General features: G+C 44.4%; 29 non-coding genes across 29 annotated transcripts; all 29 read right to left on the bottom strand.

The window, feature by feature from the left end:
- Nucleotides 1–4: 4 nt before the first annotated feature.
- Nucleotides 5–123, bottom strand: LOC134122648 (5S ribosomal RNA). Its single transcript, XR_009954170.1, has one exon. It is a non-coding gene; the product is annotated as a 5S ribosomal RNA (ribosomal RNA).
- A 339-nt stretch (nucleotides 124–462) lies between these two features.
- On the bottom strand, nucleotides 463–581 carry LOC134122164 (5S ribosomal RNA). Its single transcript, XR_009953705.1, has one exon. It is a non-coding gene; the product is annotated as a 5S ribosomal RNA (ribosomal RNA).
- Nucleotides 582–925: 344 nt separating this feature from the next.
- Nucleotides 926–1,044, bottom strand: LOC134122647 (5S ribosomal RNA). Its single transcript, XR_009954169.1, has one exon. It is a non-coding gene; the product is annotated as a 5S ribosomal RNA (ribosomal RNA).
- A 339-nt stretch (nucleotides 1,045–1,383) lies between these two features.
- LOC134121689 (5S ribosomal RNA) lies at nucleotides 1,384–1,502 on the bottom strand. The gene has a single exon (XR_009953230.1). It is a non-coding gene; the product is annotated as a 5S ribosomal RNA (ribosomal RNA).
- Nucleotides 1,503–1,846: 344 nt separating this feature from the next.
- On the bottom strand, nucleotides 1,847–1,965 carry LOC134121688 (5S ribosomal RNA). The gene has a single exon (XR_009953229.1). It is a non-coding gene; the product is annotated as a 5S ribosomal RNA (ribosomal RNA).
- A 344-nt stretch (nucleotides 1,966–2,309) lies between these two features.
- On the bottom strand, nucleotides 2,310–2,428 carry LOC134122645 (5S ribosomal RNA). The gene has a single exon (XR_009954168.1). It is a non-coding gene; the product is annotated as a 5S ribosomal RNA (ribosomal RNA).
- Nucleotides 2,429–2,767: 339 nt separating this feature from the next.
- Nucleotides 2,768–2,886, bottom strand: LOC134122163 (5S ribosomal RNA). Its single transcript, XR_009953704.1, has one exon. It is a non-coding gene; the product is annotated as a 5S ribosomal RNA (ribosomal RNA).
- A 344-nt stretch (nucleotides 2,887–3,230) lies between these two features.
- On the bottom strand, nucleotides 3,231–3,349 carry LOC134122644 (5S ribosomal RNA). The gene has a single exon (XR_009954167.1). It is a non-coding gene; the product is annotated as a 5S ribosomal RNA (ribosomal RNA).
- Nucleotides 3,350–3,693: 344 nt separating this feature from the next.
- On the bottom strand, nucleotides 3,694–3,812 carry LOC134122643 (5S ribosomal RNA). The gene has a single exon (XR_009954166.1). It is a non-coding gene; the product is annotated as a 5S ribosomal RNA (ribosomal RNA).
- Nucleotides 3,813–4,151: 339 nt separating this feature from the next.
- Nucleotides 4,152–4,270, bottom strand: LOC134122162 (5S ribosomal RNA). The gene has a single exon (XR_009953703.1). It is a non-coding gene; the product is annotated as a 5S ribosomal RNA (ribosomal RNA).
- Nucleotides 4,271–4,614: 344 nt separating this feature from the next.
- Nucleotides 4,615–4,733, bottom strand: LOC134122641 (5S ribosomal RNA). The gene has a single exon (XR_009954164.1). It is a non-coding gene; the product is annotated as a 5S ribosomal RNA (ribosomal RNA).
- Nucleotides 4,734–5,072: 339 nt separating this feature from the next.
- Nucleotides 5,073–5,191, bottom strand: LOC134122640 (5S ribosomal RNA). Its single transcript, XR_009954163.1, has one exon. It is a non-coding gene; the product is annotated as a 5S ribosomal RNA (ribosomal RNA).
- A 344-nt stretch (nucleotides 5,192–5,535) lies between these two features.
- On the bottom strand, nucleotides 5,536–5,654 carry LOC134121687 (5S ribosomal RNA). The gene has a single exon (XR_009953228.1). It is a non-coding gene; the product is annotated as a 5S ribosomal RNA (ribosomal RNA).
- A 344-nt stretch (nucleotides 5,655–5,998) lies between these two features.
- On the bottom strand, nucleotides 5,999–6,117 carry LOC134122639 (5S ribosomal RNA). The gene has a single exon (XR_009954162.1). It is a non-coding gene; the product is annotated as a 5S ribosomal RNA (ribosomal RNA).
- Nucleotides 6,118–6,456: 339 nt separating this feature from the next.
- Nucleotides 6,457–6,575, bottom strand: LOC134122638 (5S ribosomal RNA). Its single transcript, XR_009954161.1, has one exon. It is a non-coding gene; the product is annotated as a 5S ribosomal RNA (ribosomal RNA).
- Nucleotides 6,576–6,971: 396 nt separating this feature from the next.
- On the bottom strand, nucleotides 6,972–7,090 carry LOC134122161 (5S ribosomal RNA). The gene has a single exon (XR_009953702.1). It is a non-coding gene; the product is annotated as a 5S ribosomal RNA (ribosomal RNA).
- Nucleotides 7,091–7,432: 342 nt separating this feature from the next.
- LOC134122637 (5S ribosomal RNA) lies at nucleotides 7,433–7,551 on the bottom strand. Its single transcript, XR_009954160.1, has one exon. It is a non-coding gene; the product is annotated as a 5S ribosomal RNA (ribosomal RNA).
- Nucleotides 7,552–7,947: 396 nt separating this feature from the next.
- On the bottom strand, nucleotides 7,948–8,066 carry LOC134122160 (5S ribosomal RNA). Its single transcript, XR_009953701.1, has one exon. It is a non-coding gene; the product is annotated as a 5S ribosomal RNA (ribosomal RNA).
- A 342-nt stretch (nucleotides 8,067–8,408) lies between these two features.
- On the bottom strand, nucleotides 8,409–8,527 carry LOC134122636 (5S ribosomal RNA). Its single transcript, XR_009954159.1, has one exon. It is a non-coding gene; the product is annotated as a 5S ribosomal RNA (ribosomal RNA).
- A 339-nt stretch (nucleotides 8,528–8,866) lies between these two features.
- On the bottom strand, nucleotides 8,867–8,985 carry LOC134122304 (5S ribosomal RNA). Its single transcript, XR_009953844.1, has one exon. It is a non-coding gene; the product is annotated as a 5S ribosomal RNA (ribosomal RNA).
- Nucleotides 8,986–9,329: 344 nt separating this feature from the next.
- LOC134122159 (5S ribosomal RNA) lies at nucleotides 9,330–9,448 on the bottom strand. Its single transcript, XR_009953700.1, has one exon. It is a non-coding gene; the product is annotated as a 5S ribosomal RNA (ribosomal RNA).
- Nucleotides 9,449–9,792: 344 nt separating this feature from the next.
- Nucleotides 9,793–9,911, bottom strand: LOC134122635 (5S ribosomal RNA). The gene has a single exon (XR_009954158.1). It is a non-coding gene; the product is annotated as a 5S ribosomal RNA (ribosomal RNA).
- A 339-nt stretch (nucleotides 9,912–10,250) lies between these two features.
- On the bottom strand, nucleotides 10,251–10,369 carry LOC134122634 (5S ribosomal RNA). The gene has a single exon (XR_009954157.1). It is a non-coding gene; the product is annotated as a 5S ribosomal RNA (ribosomal RNA).
- Nucleotides 10,370–10,713: 344 nt separating this feature from the next.
- Nucleotides 10,714–10,832, bottom strand: LOC134122633 (5S ribosomal RNA). The gene has a single exon (XR_009954156.1). It is a non-coding gene; the product is annotated as a 5S ribosomal RNA (ribosomal RNA).
- A 339-nt stretch (nucleotides 10,833–11,171) lies between these two features.
- On the bottom strand, nucleotides 11,172–11,290 carry LOC134122632 (5S ribosomal RNA). The gene has a single exon (XR_009954155.1). It is a non-coding gene; the product is annotated as a 5S ribosomal RNA (ribosomal RNA).
- A 345-nt stretch (nucleotides 11,291–11,635) lies between these two features.
- LOC134122158 (5S ribosomal RNA) lies at nucleotides 11,636–11,754 on the bottom strand. The gene has a single exon (XR_009953699.1). It is a non-coding gene; the product is annotated as a 5S ribosomal RNA (ribosomal RNA).
- A 344-nt stretch (nucleotides 11,755–12,098) lies between these two features.
- On the bottom strand, nucleotides 12,099–12,217 carry LOC134122629 (5S ribosomal RNA). The gene has a single exon (XR_009954153.1). It is a non-coding gene; the product is annotated as a 5S ribosomal RNA (ribosomal RNA).
- Nucleotides 12,218–12,556: 339 nt separating this feature from the next.
- Nucleotides 12,557–12,675, bottom strand: LOC134122628 (5S ribosomal RNA). Its single transcript, XR_009954152.1, has one exon. It is a non-coding gene; the product is annotated as a 5S ribosomal RNA (ribosomal RNA).
- Nucleotides 12,676–13,019: 344 nt separating this feature from the next.
- Nucleotides 13,020–13,138, bottom strand: LOC134122627 (5S ribosomal RNA). Its single transcript, XR_009954151.1, has one exon. It is a non-coding gene; the product is annotated as a 5S ribosomal RNA (ribosomal RNA).
- Between the last annotated feature and the right edge of the window lie 264 nt (nucleotides 13,139–13,402).

Raw genomic sequence — 13,402 nt, 5'->3', positions numbered from 1 at the left:
AAAAAGCTTACGGCACCTGGGATTCCCAGGCGGTCTTCCATCCAGGTACTAACCAGGCCCTGCTCTGCTTAGCTTCCGAGATCAGACGAGATCGGGCGGAACCAGAGAGGTATGGCCGTAAGCTGCTTTTTATCTTTTTCCTAATCCTTTATAATGCGTCAATGAATTATGACACGCCTGCCGTTGGCATCTTTGTGTGGGTTAAATAAGGGTATGCAAAGAAGGCTGTGACATCCCATGCCGAAAATTGGATGGACTAGAGAAGACCCGCCCAGGGGTCCCAGCCAATCGGTGAATGGCCATTGCAGTCCCCGCCATCTCAAATGGCCTGACGATGGTACGGACGTAAGCCACCTTTCATCTTCTTCCTATTGCATCTCTTCTACAATGTGAATTTTTTTTTACAATTGTGTAGGTGTACAATTTACGGCGCTGGGCGGCTTTCAGAGAGAGAAGTGAAAAAGCTTACGGCACCTGGGATTCCCAGGCGGTCTTCCATCCAGGTACTAACCAGGCCCTGCTCTGCTTAGCTTCCGAGAACAGACGAGATCGGGCGGAACCAGAGAGGTATGGACGTAAGCTGCTTTTCATCTTTTTCCTAATCCTTTAAAACGTGTCAAAGATAATCAGAAGTTTCTTTTTCTAAAATTGAAGCAGTTCTTAGCATTGGCAAGAGAGGTTCCTAAAGCCTGAAGGTAACTTTACTTTTCTTCACTGGCAATTCTAACATGTTGGGTTAGCACCTGTATTTCAACGGCTAAATTACAAACAACAGTATGCCAATCGTAAATGTTGACCAACACTAATTTAGCAATCATGAAACGGAATCATTTTGGATAATATTGTCTAATTTCCTTTCATATCCAACGTTAAAACAGGTGTACAATCTGCGGCGCTCGGCGGCTTTCGGAGAGAGAAGTGAAAAAGCTTACGGCACCTGGGATTCCCAGGCGGTCTTCCATCCAGGTACTAACCAGGCCCTGCTCTGCTTAGCTTCCGAGATCAGACGAGATCGGGCGGAACCAGAGAGGTATGGCCGTAAGCTGCTTTTTATCTTTTTCCTAATCCTTTATAATGCGTCAATGAATTATGACACGCCTGCCGTTGGCATCTTTGTGTGGGTTAAATAAGGGTATGCAAAGAAGGCTGTGACATCCCATGCCGAAAATTGGATGGACTAGAGAAGACCCGCCCAGGAGTCCCAGCCAATCGGTGAATGGCCATTGCAGTCCCCGCCACCTCAAATGGCCTGACGATGGTATGGACGTAAGCCACCTTTCATCTTCTTCCTATTGCATCTCTTCTACAATGTGAATTTTTTTTTACAATTGTGTAGGTGTACAATCTACGGCGCTGGGCGGCTTTCAGAGAGAGAAGTTAAAAAGCTTACGGCACCTGGGATTCCCAGGCGGTCTTCCATCCAGGTACTAACCAGGCCCTGCTCTGCTTAGCTTCCGAGATCAGACGAGATCGGGCGGAACCAGAGAGGTATGGACGTAAGCTGCTTTTCATCTTTTTCCTAATCCTTTAAAACGTGTCAAAGATAATCAGAAGTTTCTTTTTCTAAAATTGAAGCAGTTCTTAGCATTGGCAAGAGAGGTTCCTAAAGCCTGAAGGTAACTTTACTTTTCTTCACTGGCAATTCTAACATGTTGGGTTAGCACCTGTATTTCAACGGCTAAATTACAAACAACAGTATGCCAATCGTAAATGTTGACCAACACTAATTTAGCAATCATGAAACGGAATCATTTTGGATAATATTGTCTAATTTCCTTTCATATCCAACGTTAAAACAGGTGTACAATCTGCGGCGCTCGGCGGCTTTCGGAGAGAGAAGTGAAAAAGCTTACGGCACCTGGGATTCCCAGGCGGTCTTCCATCCAGGTACTAACCAGGCCCTGCTCTGCTTAGCTTCCGAGATCAGACGAGATCGGGCGGAACCAGAGAGGTATGGACGTAAGCTGCTTTTCATCTTTTTCCTAATCCTTTAAAACGTGTCAAAGATAATCAGAAGTTTCTTTTTCTAAAATTGAAGCAGTTCTTAGCATTGGCAAGAGAGGTTCCTAAAGCCTGAAGGTAACTTTACTTTTCTTCACTGGCAATTCTAACATGTTGGGTTAGCACCTGTATTTCAACGGCTAAATTACAAACAACAGTATGCCAATGGTAAATGTTGACCAACACTAATTTAGCAATCATGAAACGGAATCATTTTGGATAATATTGTCTAATTTCCTTTCATATCCAACGTTAAAACAGGTGTACAATCTGCGGCGCTCGGCGGCTTTCGGAGAGAGAAGTGAAAAAGCTTACGGCACCTGGGATTCCCAGGCGGTCTTCCATCCAGGTACTAACCAGGCCCTGCTCTGCTTAGCTTCCGAGATCAGACGAGATCGGGCGGAACCAGAGAGGTATGGCCGTAAGCTGCTTTTTATCTTTTTCCTAATCCTTTATAATGCGTCAATGAATTATGACACGCCTGCCGTTGGCATCTTTGTGTGGGTTAAATAAGGGTATGCAAAGAAGGCTGTGACATCCCATGCCGAAAATTGGATGGACTAGAGAAGACCCGCCCAGGGGTCCCAGCCAATCGGTGAATGGCCATTGCAGTCCCCGCCATCTCAAATGGCCTGACGATGGTACGGACGTAAGCCACCTTTCATCTTCTTCCTATTGCATCTCTTCTACAATGTGAATTTTTTTTTACAATTGTGTAGGTGTACAATTTACGGCGCTGGGCGGCTTTCAGAGAGAGAAGTGAAAAAGCTTACGGCACCTGGGATTCCCAGGCGGTCTTCCATCCAGGTACTAACCAGGCCCTGCTCTGCTTAGCTTCCGAGAACAGACGAGATCGGGCGGAACCAGAGAGGTATGGACGTAAGCTGCTTTTCATCTTTTTCCTAATCCTTTAAAACGTGTCAAAGATAATCAGAAGTTTCTTTTTCTAAAATTGAAGCAGTTCTTAGCATTGGCAAGAGAGGTTCCTAAAGCCTGAAGGTAACTTTACTTTTCTTCACTGGCAATTCTAACATGTTGGGTTAGCACCTGTATTTCAACGGCTAAATTACAAACAACAGTATGCCAATCGTAAATGTTGACCAACACTAATTTAGCAATCATGAAACGGAATCATTTTGGATAATATTGTCTAATTTCCTTTCATATCCAACGTTAAAACAGGTGTACAATTGCGGCGCTCGGGCGGCTTTCGGAGAGAGAAGTGAAAAAGCTTACGGCACCTGGGATTCCCAGGCGGTCTTCCATCCAGGTACTAACCAGGCCCTGCTCTGCTTAGCTTCCGAGATCAGACGAGATCGGGCGGAACCAGAGAGGTATGGCCGTAAGCTGCTTTTCATCTTTTTCCTAATCCTTTAAAACGTGTCAAAGATAATCAGAAGTTTCTTTTTCTAAAATTGAAGCAGTTCTTAGCATTGGCAAGAGAGGTTCCTAAAGCCTGAAGGTAACTTTACTTTTCTTCACTGGCAATTCTAACATGTTGGGTTAGCACCTGTATTTCAACGGCTAAATTACAAACAACAGTATGCCAATGGTAAATGTTGACCAACACTAATTTAGCAATCATGAAACGGAATCATTTTGGATAATATTGTCTAATTTCCTTTCATATCCAACGTTAAAACAGGTGTACAATCTGCGGCGCTCGGCGGCTTTCGGAGAGAGAAGTGAAAAAGCTTACGGCACCTGGGATTCCCAGGCGGTCTTCCATCCAGGTACTAACCAGGCCCTGCTCTGCTTAGCTTCCGAGATCAGACGAGATCGGGCGGAACCAGAGAGGTATGGCCGTAAGCTGCTTTTTATCTTTTTCCTAATCCTTTATAATGCGTCAATGAATTATGACACGCCTGCCGTTGGCATCTTTGTGTGGGTTAAATAAGGGTATGCAAAGAAGGCTGTGACATCCCATGCCGAAAATTGGATGGACTAGAGAAGACCCGCCCAGGGGTCCCAGCCAATCGGTGAATGGCCATTGCAGTCCCCGCCATCTCAAATGGCCTGACGATGGTACGGACGTAAGCCACCTTTCATCTTCTTCCTATTGCATCTCTTCTACAATGTGAATTTTTTTTTACAATTGTGTAGGTGTACAATTTACGGCGCTGGGCGGCTTTCAGAGAGAGAAGTGAAAAAGCTTACGGCACCTGGGATTCCCAGGCGGTCTTCCATCCAGGTACTAACCAGGCCCTGCTCTGCTTAGCTTCCGAGAACAGACGAGATCGGGCGGAACCAGAGAGGTATGGACGTAAGCTGCTTTTCATCTTTTTCCTAATCCTTTAAAACGTGTCAAAGATAATCAGAAGTTTCTTTTTCTAAAATTGAAGCAGTTCTTAGCATTGGCAAGAGAGGTTCCTAAAGCCTGAAGGTAACTTTACTTTTCTTCACTGGCAATTCTAACATGTTGGGTTAGCACCTGTATTTCAACGGCTAAATTACAAACAACAGTATGCCAATCGTAAATGTTGACCAACACTAATTTAGCAATCATGAAACGGAATCATTTTGGATAATATTGTCTAATTTCCTTTCATATCCAACGTTAAAACAGGTGTACAATCTGCGGCGCTCGGCGGCTTTCGGAGAGAGAAGTGAAAAAGCTTACGGCACCTGGGATTCCCAGGCGGTCTTCCATCCAGGTACTAACCAGGCCCTGCTCTGCTTAGCTTCCGAGATCAGACGAGATCGGGCGGAACCAGAGAGGTATGGCCGTAAGCTGCTTTTTATCTTTTTCCTAATCCTTTATAATGCGTCAATGAATTATGACACGCCTGCCGTTGGCATCTTTGTGTGGGTTAAATAAGGGTATGCAAAGAAGGCTGTGACATCCCATGCCGAAAATTGGATGGACTAGAGAAGACCCGCCCAGGAGTCCCAGCCAATCGGTGAATGGCCATTGCAGTCCCCGCCACCTCAAATGGCCTGACGATGGTATGGACGTAAGCCACCTTTCATCTTCTTCCTATTGCATCTCTTCTACAATGTGAATTTTTTTTTACAATTGTGTAGGTGTACAATCTACGGCGCTGGGCGGCTTTCAGAGAGAGAAGTTAAAAAGCTTACGGCACCTGGGATTCCCAGGCGGTCTTCCATCCAGGTACTAACCAGGCCCTGCTCTGCTTAGCTTCCGAGATCAGACGAGATCGGGCGGAACCAGAGAGGTATGGCCGTAAGCTGCTTTTCATCTTTTTCCTAATCCTTTAAAACGTGTCAAAGATAATCAGAAGTTTCTTTTTCTAAAATTGAAGCAGTTCTTAGCATTGGCAAGAGAGGTTCCTAAAGCCTGAAGGTAACTTTACTTTTCTTCACTGGCAATTCTAACATGTTGGGTTAGCACCTGTATTTCAACGGCTAAATTACAAACAACAGTATGCCAATCGTAAATGTTGACCAACACTAATTTAGCAATCATGAAACGGAATCATTTTGGATAATATTGTCTAATTTCCTTTCATATCCAACGTTAAAACAGGTGTACAATCTGCGGCGCTCGGCGGCTTTCGGAGAGAGAAGTGAAAAAGCTTACGGCACCTGGGATTCCCAGGCGGTCTTCCATCCAGGTACTAACCAGGCCCTGCTCTGCTTAGCTTCCGAGATCAGACGAGATCGGGCGGAACCAGAGAGGTATGGACGTAAGCTGCTTTTCATCTTTTTCCTAATCCTTTAAAACGTGTCAAAGATAATCAGAAGTTTCTTTTTCTAAAATTGAAGCAGTTCTTAGCATTGGCAAGAGAGGTTCCTAAAGCCTGAAGGTAACTTTACTTTTCTTCACTGGCAATTCTAACATGTTGGGTTAGCACCTGTATTTCAACGGCTAAATTACAAACAACAGTATGCCAATGGTAAATGTTGACCAACACTAATTTAGCAATCATGAAACGGAATCATTTTGGATAATATTGTCTAATTTCCTTTCATATCCAACGTTAAAACAGGTGTACAATCTGCGGCGCTCGGCGGCTTTCGGAGAGAGAAGTGAAAAAGCTTACGGCACCTGGGATTCCCAGGCGGTCTTCCATCCAGGTACTAACCAGGCCCTGCTCTGCTTAGCTTCCGAGATCAGACGAGATCGGGCGGAACCAGAGAGGTATGGCCGTAAGCTGCTTTTTATCTTTTTCCTAATCCTTTATAATGCGTCAATGAATTATGACACGCCTGCCGTTGGCATCTTTGTGTGGGTTAAATAAGGGTATGCAAAGAAGGCTGTGACATCCCATGCCGAAAATTGGATGGACTAGAGAAGACCCGCCCAGGAGTCCCAGCCAATCGGTGAATGGCCATTGCAGTCCCCGCCACCTCAAATGGCCTGACGATGGTATGGACGTAAGCCACCTTTCATCTTCTTCCTATTGCATCTCTTCTACAATGTGAATTTTTTTTTACAATTGTGTAGGTGTACAATCTACGGCGCTGGGCGGCTTTCAGAGAGAGAAGTTAAAAAGCTTACGGCACCTGGGATTCCCAGGCGGTCTTCCATCCAGGTACTAACCAGGCCCTGCTCTGCTTAGCTTCCGAGATCAGACGAGATCGGGCGGAACCAGAGAGGTATGGCCGTAAGCTGCTTTTCATCTTTTTCCTAATCCTTTAAAACGTGTCAAAGATAATCAGAAGTTTCTTTTTCTAAAATTGAAGCAGTTCTTAGCATTGGCAAGAGAGGTTTCTAAAACCTGAAGGTAACTTTACTTTTCTTCACTGGCAATTCTAACATGTTGGGTTAGCACCTGTATTTCAACGGCTAAATTACAAACAAAAGTATGCCAATTGTTAAATGTTGATCAACACTAATTTAGCAATCATGAAACGGAATCATTTTGGATAATATTGTCTAATTGCCTTTCATATCCAACGTTAAAACAACACTAAACATGCATCTCTTCAACAATGTGATATACTTTTTGTAATTTGTAGGTGTACAATCTGCGGCGCTCGGCGGCTTTCGGTGAGAGAAGTGAAAAAGCTTACGGCACCTGGGATTCCCAGGCGGTCTTCCATCCAGGTACTAACCAGGCCCTGCTCTGCTTAGCTTCCGAGAACAGACGAGATCGGGCGGAACCAGAGAGGTATGGACGTAAGCTGCTTTTCATCTTTTTCCTAATCCTTTAAAACGTGTCAAAGATAATCAGAAGTTTCTTTTTCTAAAATTGAAGCAGTTCTTAGCATTGGCAAGAGAGGTTCCTAAAGCCTGAAGGTAACTTTACTTTTCTTCACTGGCAATTCTAACATGTTGGGTTAGCACCTGTATTTCAACGGCTAAATTACAAACAACAGTATGCCAATCGTAAATGTTGACCAACACTAATTTAGCAATCATGAAACGGAATCATTTTGGATAATATTGTCTAATTTCCTTTCATATCCAACGTTAAAACAGGTGTACAATCTGCGGCGCTCTGCAGCTTTCAGAGAGAAGTGAAAAAGCTTACGGCACCTGGGATTCCCAGGCGGTCTTCCATCCAGGTACTAACCAGGCCCTGCTCTGCTTAGCTTCCGAGATCAGACGAGATCGGGCGGAACCAGAGAGGTATGGCCGTAAGCTGCTTTTCATCTTTTTCCTAATCCTTTAAAACGTGTCAAAGATAATCAGAAGTTTCTTTTTCTAAAATTGAAGCAGTTCTTAGCATTGGCAAGAGAGGTTTCTAAAACCTGAAGGTAACTTTACTTTTCTTCACTGGCAATTCTAACATGTTGGGTTAGCACCTGTATTTCAACGGCTAAATTACAAACAAAAGTATGCCAATTGTTAAATGTTGATCAACACTAATTTAGCAACCATGAAACGGAATCATTTTGGATAATATTGTCTAATTGCCTTTCATATCCAACGTTAAAACAACACTAAACATGCATCTCTTCAACAATGTGATATACTTTTTGTAATTTGTAGGTGTACAATCTGCGGCGCTCGGCGGCTTTCGGTGAGAGAAGTGAAAAAGCTTACGGCACCTGGGATTCCCAGGCGGTCTTCCATCCAGGTACTAACCAGGCCCTGCTCTGCTTAGCTTCCGAGAACAGACGAGATCGGGCGGAACCAGAGAGGTATGGACGTAAGCTGCTTTTCATCTTTTTCCTAATCCTTTAAAACGTGTCAAAGATAATCAGAAGTTTCTTTTTCTAAAATTGAAGCAGTTCTTAGCATTGGCAAGAGAGGTTCCTAAAGCCTGAAGGTAACTTTACTTTTCTTCACTGGCAATTCTAACATGTTGGGTTAGCACCTGTATTTCAACGGCTAAATTACAAACAACAGTATGCCAATCGTAAATGTTGACCAACACTAATTTAGCAATCATGAAACGGAATCATTTTGGATAATATTGTCTAATTTCCTTTCATATCCAACGTTAAAACAGGTGTACAATCTGCGGCGCTCTGCAGCTTTCAGAGAGAAGTGAAAAAGCTTACGGCACCTGGGATTCCCAGGCGGTCTTCCATCCAGGTACTAACCAGGCCCTGCTCTGCTTAGCTTCCGAGATCAGACGAGATCGGGCGGAACCAGAGAGGTATGGCCGTAAGCTGCTTTTTATCTTTTTCCTAATCCTTTATAATGCGTCAATGAATTATGACACGCCAGCCGTTGGCATCTTTGTGTGGGTTAAATAAGGGTATGCAAAGAAGGCTGTGACATCCCAAGCCGAAAATTGGATGGACTAGAGAAGACCCGCCCAGGAGTCCCAGCCAATCGGTGAATGGCCATTGCAGTCCCCGCCACCTCAAATGGCCTGACGATGGTACGGACGTAAGCCACCTTTCATCTTCTTCCTATTGCATCTCTTCTACAATGTGAAATTTTTTTTACAATTGTGTAGGTGTACAATTTACGGCGCTGGGCGGCTTTCAGAGAGAGAAGTGAAAAAGCTTACGGCACCTGGGGTTCCCAGGCGGTCTTCCATCCAGGTACTAACCAGGCCCTGCTCTGCTTAGCTTCCGAGAACAGACGAGATCGGGCGGAACCAGAGAGGTATGGACGTAAGCTGCTTTTCATCTTTTTCCTAATCCTTTAAAACGTGTCAAAGATAATCAGAAGTTTCTTTTTCTAAAATTGAAGCAGTTCTTAGCATTGGCAAGAGAGGTTCCTAAAGCCTGAAGGTAACTTTACTTTTCTTCACTGGCAATTCTAACATGTTGGGTTAGCACCTGTATTTCAACGGCTAAATTACAAACAACAGTATGCCAATCGTAAATGTTGACCAACACTAATTTAGCAATCATGAAACGGAATCATTTTGGATAATATTGTCTAATTTCCTTTCATATCCAACGTTAAAACAGGTGTACAATCTGCGGCGCTCGGCGGCTTTCGGAGAGAGAAGTGAAAAAGCTTACGGCACCTGGGATTCCCAGGCGGTCTTCCATCCAGGTACTAACCAGGCCCTGCTCTGCTTAGCTTCCGAGAACAGACGAGATCGGGCGGAACCAGAGAGGTATGGACGTAAGCTGCTTTTCATCTTTTTCCTAATCCTTTAAAACGTGTCAAAGATAATCAGAAGTTTCTTTTTCTAAAATTGAAGCAGTTCTTAGCATTGGCAAGAGAGGTTCCTAAAGCCTGAAGGTAACTTTACTTTTCTTCACTGGCAATTCTAACATGTTGGGTTAGCACCTGTATTTCAACGGCTAAATTACAAACAACAGTATGCCAATCGTAAATGTTGACCAACACTAATTTAGCAATCATGAAACGGAATCATTTTGGATAATATTGTCTAATTTCCTTTCATATCCAACGTTAAAACAGGTGTACAATCTGCGGCGCTCGGCGGCTTTCGGAGAGAGAAGTGAAAAAGCTTACGGCACCTGGGATTCCCAGGCGGTCTTCCATCCAGGTACTAACCAGGCCCTGCTCTGCTTAGCTTCCGAGATCAGACGAGATCGGGCGGAACCAGAGAGGTATGGCCGTAAGCTGCTTTTTATCTTTTTCCTAATCCTTTATAATGCGTCAATGAATTATGACACGCCAGCCGTTGGCATCTTTGTGTGGGTTAAATAAGGGTATGCAAAGAAGGCTGTGACATCCCAAGCCGAAAATTGGATGGACTAGAGAAGACCCGCCCAGGAGTCCCAGCCAATCGGTGAATGGCCATTGCAGTCCCCGCCACCTCAAATGGCCTGACGATGGTATGGACGTAAGCCACCTTTCATCTTCTTCCTATTGCATCTCTTCTACAATGTGAATTTTTTTTTACAATTGTGTAGGTGTACAATCTACGGCGCTGGGCGGCTTTCAGAGAGAGAAGTTAAAAAGCTTACGGCACCTGGGATTCCCAGGCGGTCTTCCATCCAGGTACTAACCAGGCCCTGCTCTGCTTAGCTTCCGAGATCAGACGAGATCGGGCGGAACCAGAGAGGTATGGCCGTAAGCTGCTTTTCATCTTTTTCCTAATCCTTTAAAACGTGTCAAAGATAATCAGAAGTTTCTTTTTCTAAAATTGAAGCAGTTCTTAGCATTGGCAAGAGAGGTTCCTAAAGCCTGAAGGTAACTTTACTTTTCTTCACTGGCAATTCTAACATGTTGGGTTAGCACCTGTATTTCAACGGCTAAATTACAAACAACAGTATGCCAATGGTAAATGTTGACCAACACTAATTTAGCAATCATGAAACGGAATCATTTTGGATAATATTGTCTAATTTCCTTTCATATCCAACGTTAAAACAGGTGTACAATCTGCGGCGCTCGGCGGCTTTCGGAGAGAGAAGTGAAAAAGCTTACGGCACCTGGGATTCCCAGGCGGTCTTCCATCCAGGTACTAACCAGGCCCTGCTCTGCTTAGCTTCCGAGATCAGACGAGATCGGGCGGAACCAGAGAGGTATGGCCGTAAGCTGCTTTTTATCTTTTTCCTAATCCTTTATAATGCGTCAATGAATTATGACACGCCTGCCGTTGGCATCTTTGTGTGGGTTAAATAAGGGTATGCAAAGAAGGCTGTGACATCCCATGCCGAAAATTGGATGGACTAGAGAAGACCCGCCCAGGAGTCCCAGCCAATCGGTGAATGGCCATTGCAGTCCCCGCCACCTCAAATGGCCTGACGATGGTATGGACGTAAGCCACCTTTCATCTTCTTCCTATTGCATCTCTTCTACAATGTGAATTTTTTTTTACAATTGTGTAGGTGTACAATCTACGGCGCTGGGCGGCTTTCAGAGAGAGAAGTTAAAAAGCTTACGGCACCTGGGATTCCCAGGCGGTCTTCCATCCAGGTACTAACCAGGCCCTGCTCTGCTTAGCTTCCGAGATCAGACGAGATCGGGCGGAACCAGAGAGGTATGGCCGTAAGCTGCTTTTCATCTTTTTCCTAATCCTTTAAAACGTGTCAAAGATAATCAGAAGTTTCTTTTTCTAAAATTGAAGCAGTTCTTAGCATTGGCAAGAGAGGTTTCTAAAACCTGAAGGTAACTTTACTTTTCTTCACTGGCAATTCTAACATGTTGGGTTAGCACCTGTATTTCAACGGCTAAATTACAAACAAAAGTATGCCAATTGTTAAATGTTGATCAACACTAATTTAGCAACCATGAAACGGAATCATTTTGGATAATATTGTCTAATTTCCTTTCATATCCAACGTTAAAACAGGTGTACAATCTGCGGCGCTCGGCGGCTTTCGGAGAGAGAAGTGAAAAAGCTTACGGCACCTGGGATTCCCAGGCGGTCTTCCATCCAGGTACTAACCAGGCCCTGCTCTGCTTAGCTTCCGAGAACAGACGAGATCGGGCGGAACCAGAGAGGTATGGACGTAAGCTGCTTTTCATCTTTTTCCTAATCCTTTAAAACGTGTCAAAGATAATCAGAAGTTTCTTTTTCTAAAATTGAAGCAGTTCTTAGCATTGGCAAGAGAGGTTCCTAAAGCCTGAAGGTAACTTTACTTTTCTTCACTGGCAATTCTAACATGTTGGGTTAGCACCTGTATTTCAACGGCTAAATTACAAACAACAGTATGCCAATCGTAAATGTTGACCAACACTAATTTAGCAATCATGAAACGGAATCATTTTGGATAATATTGTCTAATTTCCTTTCATATCCAACGTTAAAACAGGTGTACAATCTGCGGCGCTCGGCGGCTTTCGGAGAGAGAAGTGAAAAAGCTTACGGCACCTGGGATTCCCAGGCGGTCTTCCATCCAGGTACTAACCAGGCCCTGCTCTGCTTAGCTTCCGAGATCAGACGAGATCGGGCGGAACCAGAGAGGTATGGCCGTAAGCTGCTTTTTATCTTTTTCCTAATCCTTTATAATGCGTCAATGAATTATGACACGCCAGCCGTTGGCATCTTTGTGTGGGTTAAATAAGGGTATGCAAAGAAGGCTGTGACATCCCAAGCCGAAAATTGGATGGACTAGAGAAGACCCGCCCAGGAGTCCCAGCCAATCGGTGAATGGCCATTGCAGTCCCCGCCACCTCAAATGGCCTGACGATGGTATGGACGTAAGCCACCTTTCATCTTCTTCCTATTGCATCTCTTCTACAATGTGAATTTTTTTTTACAATTGTGTAGGTGTACAATCTACGGCGCTGGGCGGCTTTCAGAGAGAGAAGTTAAAAAGCTTACGGCACCTGGGATTCCCAGGCGGTCTTCCATCCAGGTACTAACCAGGCCCTGCTCTGCTTAGCTTCCGAGATCAGACGAGATCGGGCGGAACCAGAGAGGTATGGCCGTAAGCTGCTTTTCATCTTTTTCCTAATCCTTTAAAACGTGTCAAAGATAATCAGAAGTTTCTTTTTCTAAAATTGAAGCAGTTCTTAGCATTGGCAAGAGAGGTTCCTAAAGCCTGAAGGTAACTTTACTTTTCTTCACTGGCAATTCTAACATGTTGGGTTAGCACCTGTATTTCAACGGCTAAATTACAAACAACAGTATGCCAATGGTAAATGTTGACCAACACTAATTTAGCAATCATGAAACGGAATCATTTTGGATAATATTGTCTAATTTCCTTTCATATCCAACGTTAAAACAGGTGTACAATCTGCGGCGCTCGGCGGCTTTCGGAGAGAGAAGTGAAAAAGCTTACGGCACCTGGGATTCCCAGGCGGTCTTCCATCCAGGTACTAACCAGGCCCTGCTCTGCTTAGCTTCCGAGATCAGACGAGATCGGGCGGAACCAGAGAGGTATGGCCGTAAGCTGCTTTTTATCTTTTTCCTAATCCTTTATAATGCGTCAATGAATTATGACACGCCTGCCGTTGGCATCTTTGTGTGGGTTAAATAAGGGTATGCAAAGAAGGCTGTGACATCCCATGCCGAAAATTGGATGGACTAGAGAAGACCCGCCCAGGAGTCCCAGCCAATCGGTGAATGGCCATTGCAGTCCCCGCCACCTCAAATGGCCTGACGATGGTATGGACGTAAGCCACCTTTCATCTTCTTCCTATTGCATCTCTTCTACA

Source organism: Pungitius pungitius, unplaced genomic scaffold (assembly GCF_949316345.1).
Source record: "Pungitius pungitius unplaced genomic scaffold, fPunPun2.1 scaffold_28, whole genome shotgun sequence".
Classification (NCBI taxonomy): domain Eukaryota; kingdom Metazoa; phylum Chordata; class Actinopteri; order Perciformes; family Gasterosteidae; genus Pungitius; species Pungitius pungitius.
The sequence above is the reverse complement of the archived record's forward strand: the minus strand, read 5'-3'. Positions and strand labels throughout refer to the sequence as shown.